Raw genomic sequence first — 7,500 nt, forward strand, 5'->3', positions numbered from 1 at the left:
GGGAAAAAGACCCCAAGACAAACTTTACGAATGACAGAAAAAAAAATCGTAGAGAGAGAAAAAAAGACCCACAATAATATCATACAAACGAATAAAAAAAAAAATCGACCATTAATTATTATATTTGGTCCCAAAATGAAAAATGAGCGAGAAGAGTAACGAAAAAATAAAAAATAAAGTTGAGGATGACACCATTATGGAAGAAAAATCGCAAAAAAAGGTAAATGGAATGATTTAATGAGAGAGAGAGAGAGAGAGTTGGGGGGTGGGAAGGAGGTAAAAGATGGATTTCTAAACCCTTTCTAAATTAATCAAAACCCGAAGAGAAGTATTAAGAGAGGTGACCGTACACTCCTATGCCTCCCTCTCAGCTGAATAAAATCTTCTGCTAGATAGAACAGAATGCTAGAGTTGCGCCGACAGTGAGAGGGTTAATGAAGACGGGTCTTAGCAATAGGCTCCATTGACTCCCTCTCATCTGAACAAAACCGTCTGCACTATGCCCGAATTAAGTGCTAGAGTTACCCCAGGGATGAGAGGGGTAATAAGGCTTGATATGGAGGCCTGGTCTGAGCTTCATAAAATCGTCTGGAGGCAATAAAATAAAATAAAATAAATCGCCCCAGCGAAAGGGTTGCGTAAAAGAGAGGGAAAAATGTAAGACGTGGGCTATTTCTGTGTTTCTCGGTAGATTGACGGCTGGTGATTGTGGTAGTTGTGGTTGTGGTGGTGGTGGTGGTGGCAGTGATTGTGGTGGAGGCGGTGGTGGTGTAGATTATTGTGGTAGTTAAGGTGGCAGTGGTGGTGGTAGAGGTATGTATATGTATGTGTTTGTATGTATGAATGTGTGTATGTATGTATGTACGCACCAAAACTCCCAATTCTGAAAAACAAAAAATCTTTCCACATCCACCATAGATGATCCAAAAACTGACATTTTGAGTTTCGTTTCATTGATATTTTCTGAATGGATTTTTTTGACTGACTTCTTTCTTTCATTATTAAGTTTCTTTCTTTCTTTACTTCTTACTTTTCCTTCTTTCTTTCTTTCTTTCTTTACTTCTGACTTTTTTCTTCTTTTTTCTTTCTTTCTTAACGTCTTACTTTTTTCTTTCTTTCTTTATTTATTTTTGTTCCCACCTGCCGAAACAGACACAGGTGGAGGCGATGCAACCACAAGCAAGGGCGCCTGTATCTACCTGTCCATCCATCTGTCTCTGTGTCTATCTATCCATTTGTCTATCTATCTATCTACCTATCTACCTGGTACCTGACGCCTCATCCAGTAACGGCAACCTCGAAAACAGTACATTGATAAATAAAAAAAATAAATAAAATACTCCCACACATTTTCCGTCCATGACATATTACTCTCCTCCTCCTCCTCTTTTTCCCCCTCCTCCTCCTCCTCCTCTTCCTCTTCTTCTTCCTCCTCCTCCTCCTCTTCCTCTTATTTCTTCTTCTCCTCTTTTTTCTCTTCCTCCTCCTCCTCATTTTCCACCTTCTCCTTCTCTTCTTCCTCCTCCTCCTCCTACTCCTCTTTGGAAGGGACAATTATCATCATTTTGCTTTTATTTCCTCGTTCATGCATAAAAGAACAAGAGGAGAATTGCCCAGGGACCTGCGGCGAGGCCCTTGTTCCAGCTGACGGCAATTTTGGATTCTCCGTGTCAAATAACCTTACATGAGACCACTTCTATCCCTCCTATGGCCTCCTCTTAACAAATCCGCCGACGAAGAAGACGAAGAAGAAGAAGAGGAAGAGGAAGAGGAAGAAGAAGAGGAGGAAGAAGAAGAAGAACGCTGGCCACCCACTGACCTGCTGGGTATCGCCGCAGGTAAAAAAGTATTTGTATATGTAACAGTAATGACCAAGAGAGAAAGAGAGAGAGAGAGAGAGAGAGAGAGAGAGAGAGAGAGAGAGAGAGAGAGAGACTTCACTTTGACTATTACCTACTTCAGTATCTATTAATTTCTTTTTTTTCAACTAGACGATTTTATTCAGCCCAGGCGATGGTATTTTCGAAAGGAGGGGTTAGACAGCCTTCATTACCGATCTATCTATCTATTTATCTATCTGTCTCTTCATTAACCCCATCCCTGCCACAAACCTCCCCTCAGCTGAGTAAAATCGTCTGTCTGTGGCCTGATTAAAGTTGAGAGAGAGAGAGAGACAGGAGGTTGGGCAGACGGTTTTTCACCTTTAAACAGACGATTTTCTTCCGTTTTAAAAAAGATATCTTGTGTGGGAATGTGAAAAGTTGGTGTCAATTCCTGTAACTTTCTCGGTGGAAGAGTTCCCCCCCCCCTCTCTCTCTCTCTCTCTCATACAGCTTTCCGCTCAATTTATAACTCTGTCTCCAACTTATCGCTTCTCACGCCTTTGTTGCTCTCTCTCTCTCTCTCTCTCTCTCTCTCTCTCTCTTTCTCACGCACCTTTCCACAATTCATCTTACGTGATAAGTGTTTCGTGCATGAGAGAGACAGAGAGAGAGAGAAAGAGAGAGAGAGAATCCCATGATCAAAGAGATGACTTGGTTCCCTATTACTAGCCGAGACTGTATAATAATAATAATAATAATAATAATAATAATAGTAATAGTAATAATAACAATTCCTTCTATATCAGCCTTAATTATTCCCTCGAGACTACGACAATTTTTATTTAAGTTACTGAGAAATGATTTTAAAATGCTTGATGGAACCTCAACTTCCTACTCTACCTCCTTATCTTTTCGTGACAGGTGTACTCTACCTCCTTATCTTTTAGTGACAGGTGTACTCTACCTCCTTATCTTTTAGTGACAGGTGTACTCTACCTCCTTATCTTTTAGTGACAGGTACTCTACCCCCTTATCTTTTGGTGACAGGTGTACTCTACCTCCTTATCTTTTAGTGACAGGTGTACTCTACCTCCTTATCTTTTAGTGACAGGTGTACTCTACCTCCTTATCTTTTAGTGACAGGTGTACTCTACCTCCTTATCGTTTATGACAGGTGTACCCTACCTCCTTATCCTTCTATATTAAATTGACAGGTGTACTCTTCCTCCTAACTGCGCTTGGGATATTTCGTGTTTCCTTTTTCCTCGTGGATATCAAGAAACCTACGAATCACATTTCAGTAAGCGATTTATTGACATTTATCAGTATACATACAATATACTCCACAGGTAAACGCTAAAATCTTAACAGGTAACCACGAACATCTTAAAAGGTAAACAGGAACATTATAGGTAAACACGAACATCTTAAAAGGTAACCACGAACATCTTAATAGGTAACCACGAACATCTAACAGGTAACCACGAACATCGTAATAGGTAGACACGAACATCGTAATAGGTAAACACGAACATCGTAATAGATAGACACGACCATCTTAACAGGTAACCACGAACATCTTAACAGGTAACCACGAACATCTTAACAGGTAACCACGAACATCTCAATAGGTAAACACGAACATCTTAATAAATTCTTTGAGGAGTGTGTGAGGGACTGGGACTGAGATGGACACAAGAAACAGGGTGAATTTTAAGTACTTACCTAAGGAGAGGAGAGAGATGGGTGTAGGGGTGAGGTGCAGGGTGTAGGGTGGCGGTGGCAGGGGTGGGCGACAGGGCGAAACCATCATGCCACACCTACACACGCACACACACGATACACGTACACACGATATCCCTACACGGCTCCTACGACCCCTTCGGCATCAGCACTTCTTCTTCGTTACTATTTACTTTCGCTATTTTTCCTATTACGGAGTTTCGTTAATCGTCTTTTTCTTTTACCTTTGCAAACACCAGATGTATTTTAACCTTATTTTTATTTATTTATTTATTTTTCGATTTTCTTGGTGTGGGAGTTGTGTTCTGGTCTTCAATAAATCCCTCCAACTAACATGATTTTTTTTTTTCACATAAATCCGCCCTCCATTAATCCTTGTGCTGATTTTCTTCTTCCTGTCACTACGATTTTTTTTATGTCAAATTATGGATAGTCTCCCTTGGTGTACGTGGTCAGATCCAATCCCCATTTAAATTTATTCTTTATTTAATTATTACTACTGAACGATTTATTTATCTATTTTTTTTTAAATCTTACGTCTCTTGTATGCCGAACACAGTCTAATTAAATTTATCTTTACGCTTCACTCGATATATTGTTTAGTGTATGGGGTGCTTGTCGTACTGAAGGGGTACTTAATGTATCGCTCGCTCCCAAACAGACGAAATCCAGTTCAAGAATTGCGCTTTATTTTTATTTATTTTTTTGTCCAGGTTTTGCGATGCTGTTGGAATTTTTTTTTTTTTTTGTAATGAAGGATTTTCTTTAATTTTTCTTTACAGGACTTGGTTGGGTGGGAAATTTTTTTGTCGCCTTTTTCTAGTTTTTTTTTTTTTTATGATACTGTAATTCCGTCTGATCTTGTGGATATTTTCTTGCAATTTCCTCTTGAGTCTTGAGGTCTTGGGATTTGTCTCTTTCCGTATTTTCTTCCGGGTCTTTTCTTGGTGCTGTGGTTGTCTTTGGTCTTTTGTTACTGTGGATTCCTTCTGGCAGTGCTTTTGAGTTTTGTTTTTGCGAAGTTTTGTTAGTCTTTTCAATTTAATTTTTCGAAGTCTTGAAGCTATTTTTTTTCCGAAGTCCTGTAGCAGTTTTTGGTGGGTCTTCTGTGTCCTCAACTATTTTTTTTTCTTTTTATTCTGCCCCTTTTCTTGTTGTTGGCAGGGCTTTTGTTTCAGTCTGTCACCACTACCACCACCACAACGACCACTCCTCCTTAAGACTACCTCTGCCACGACCACAACGACCACTCCTAATTACGACCACCACCTCTGCCACGACCACAATGACCACTCCTCCTTACGACCACCTCTCCCACGACCACAACGACCACTCCTCCTTAAGACTACCTCTGCCACGACCACAACGACCACTCCTCCTTAAGACTACCTCTGCCACGACCACAACGACCACTCCTAATTACGACCACCACCTCTGCCACGACCACAACGACCACTCCTAATTACGACCACCGTCACCTCCCTACCATTCCAATTCTCATTAGAGTTTCTGACACCATCCCGATTTTTTTTTTTTTTACTGTTTTTTCAATCTAAGTTTTCCGGTAATTTCTGTGAGTCGATTTTCACTTTCAGACGATTTTTCACCTTTAAGACGATTTTTTCATTCTCAAGAGGAGTCTCTGGCAGGCGAAGTAGATACAAAGAGTCTATTAACCCCTCCGGAGAACGAGAAGGGATTTCGTGTTTTTCTTCCTCTAAAACCAGGCGATTTTATTCAGCAAGAAGAGAGGCCCTTGGAAATAGAGGAACTAATGGCGCTTTCTAATGGGGTAATGGGTTTAAATGGGGAATGGTGGTCGGAAAATGGGTGATGTAAATGGGGTTAGTTATGTTTAATGGAAAGAACCCCGTACGTATTTACCATTATCCTTTCCTTCATTTTATTCTCCAACTCTTGCTCTCATCGTTTACTTTTCCATTGCTTTCGTTCAGGGTTGTGTCATAATTTTTCAGTTTTTGACGAAATGGAAAGGAGAGCGATGGGACGGCAGGTAAGAGACAGGTGTGGAAGAAAAGGTAAGGAAAGGATGGAGAGGATGGGAACGGGGTAAATGGAATGGGAGGAAGGGAAGAGAAGGGGTGAATGGAAGGAAAGGGAAAGGAAAAACGAGGAAGGGAGGGAAGGGAAGGGAATAAGGGAAAGGGGAAGGGAAGGGAATAGAGGAAAAGGAAGGGAGGGAAGGAAAGGGAAGGGGGTATACGATTTTAATGTGCACTCAGAACTGTTCACTCTCTTTTCCTTGTTTTATTTTCTTTCTTTTCTGTGCACACCAAAACAATAATTATTAAACACACAAAGTCGCTCCTGATTTCTTCCCCCTGGGCCAGGCTCCACACTCTGTCTCACTTTCCCTCACCTTTTTTCTCACTTTTTCTCACGGGGTGTTGGTGTCTCTCTCACTTTCTCACACTTTCCCAACTATCTCTAACCGGGGTACACACAGGTCCCTCACTTTTTCACACTTTTCTTACTTTCTCTAACTTCCACGTAGGTCTCTCTCTCTCTCTCTAAGTCTCTCACTCACAATTTTCTCACTGCCACCAATTTCAGGCTGGTCTTTCACTTTCTCACTATCTCTACGTCTCTCTCTTTTCCCCCAAGCACTTCCTCACTCTAAGTCGCACTCAAGTTCGCCCCGTGTTCTGTCGCGAGGATGTGCGTGTGCGTGCGTGCGGGAGCGAGCGGGGCGACGGCCACGCGCGGGCGACGGCTGGCGTGTGTCTGAGTGAGTGGGGCCGCGTGTGCTACTGCCCCACTCCTGCGACGTGTGTGTGTGTGTGTGTGTGTGTGTGTGTGTGTGTGTGTGTGTGTGTGTGTGTGTGTGTGTGTGTGTGTGTGTGTGTGCGTGCAAACTCTCACCTAACAGCCTCTTCACATTACCTTTGAGAAAAACTAAAAAACAAAATTATAATGAGGTCAGCACAGGAAATGGGTAAATGAGTTAATGGGAGCAGAAAATAATGGTGGAAATAATTAGTTCGTCTGATTTCTTAATTACACTTTCTGGAAAATACAACAACACCCAATTTACCCCTTCAGTTCGATGACGTGGCGCTCGCTCTCTCTCTCTCTCTCTCTCACACAAACAATTAACCCCTTCAGTTCGATTCTCTCTCTCTCTCTCTCTCTCTCTCTCTCTCTCTCTCTCTCTCTCGTCACAAACGCTCTACTTCTCTTGTGGTCCTCGGAGGCTCCCTAGCATTTTTCTGTTGGCGATTTTTTTTTCTCGGTGTGATAACTATTTTTAAAAGACTTTTTTTCTTGATCTCTGATGCCTACCTCACTCCATCACTATCCTACTCCTCCTCCTGTTCATCATCATCATCACCACTACCACCACCACCATTATTATCACCAGCATCATCATTATAACCACCACCACCATCATCACCACCACCACCATCATCATCACCATCATCACCACAACCATCATCACCATCACCACAACAATCACCATTATCACCACCATCATCATTATCATCATCATCACCATCACCACCACCACCACCTTCATCATCATTATCATCACCACCATCACCATCACCACCACTACTATCATCATCATTATCACCACCACCACCATCATCAATACCATCACAATCTCCACCACCATCATCATTACCATCACAATCTCCACCATCATCATTATCATCACCATCATCACCACCATCCTGTCACGTCATCACCATTAATCTCTCCTTCGTTGTTATTCAGGTATGCAGATGGAGGCCGCCCTTCTCATATGCAGCCGCCCGCATTAGATAGATAAATAGATAGATAGATAAATAGATAGACATAAATAAATAGACATATATAGATCGATAATGGTAGATACAGAAAGATAGATAGCCAGATGGATGGATGAATGGATGGAGATAGATAGATAGACAGATAGATAGATAGATAGATA

General features: G+C 41.6%; 1 protein-coding gene across 1 annotated transcript in view; it reads right to left on the reverse strand.

The window, feature by feature from the left end:
• The window catches only part of LOC145410929 (PDF receptor-like), a 190,768-nt gene extending 187,162 nt beyond the window's left edge, over positions 1 to 3,606 (reverse strand). The window contains exon 1 of the mRNA XM_080280971.1: positions 3,549 to 3,606. The gene's annotated coding sequence lies outside the window, so the exon portion shown is untranslated. The remainder of the gene's footprint in view (positions 1 to 3,548) is intronic.
• Between the last annotated feature and the right edge of the window lie 3,894 nt (positions 3,607 to 7,500).

Source organism: Coenobita brevimanus, chromosome 87 (assembly GCF_032717465.1).
Source record: "Coenobita brevimanus isolate Jiangsu-jjx chromosome 87, ASM3271746v2, whole genome shotgun sequence".
NCBI lineage: Eukaryota > Metazoa > Arthropoda > Malacostraca > Decapoda > Coenobitidae > Coenobita > Coenobita brevimanus.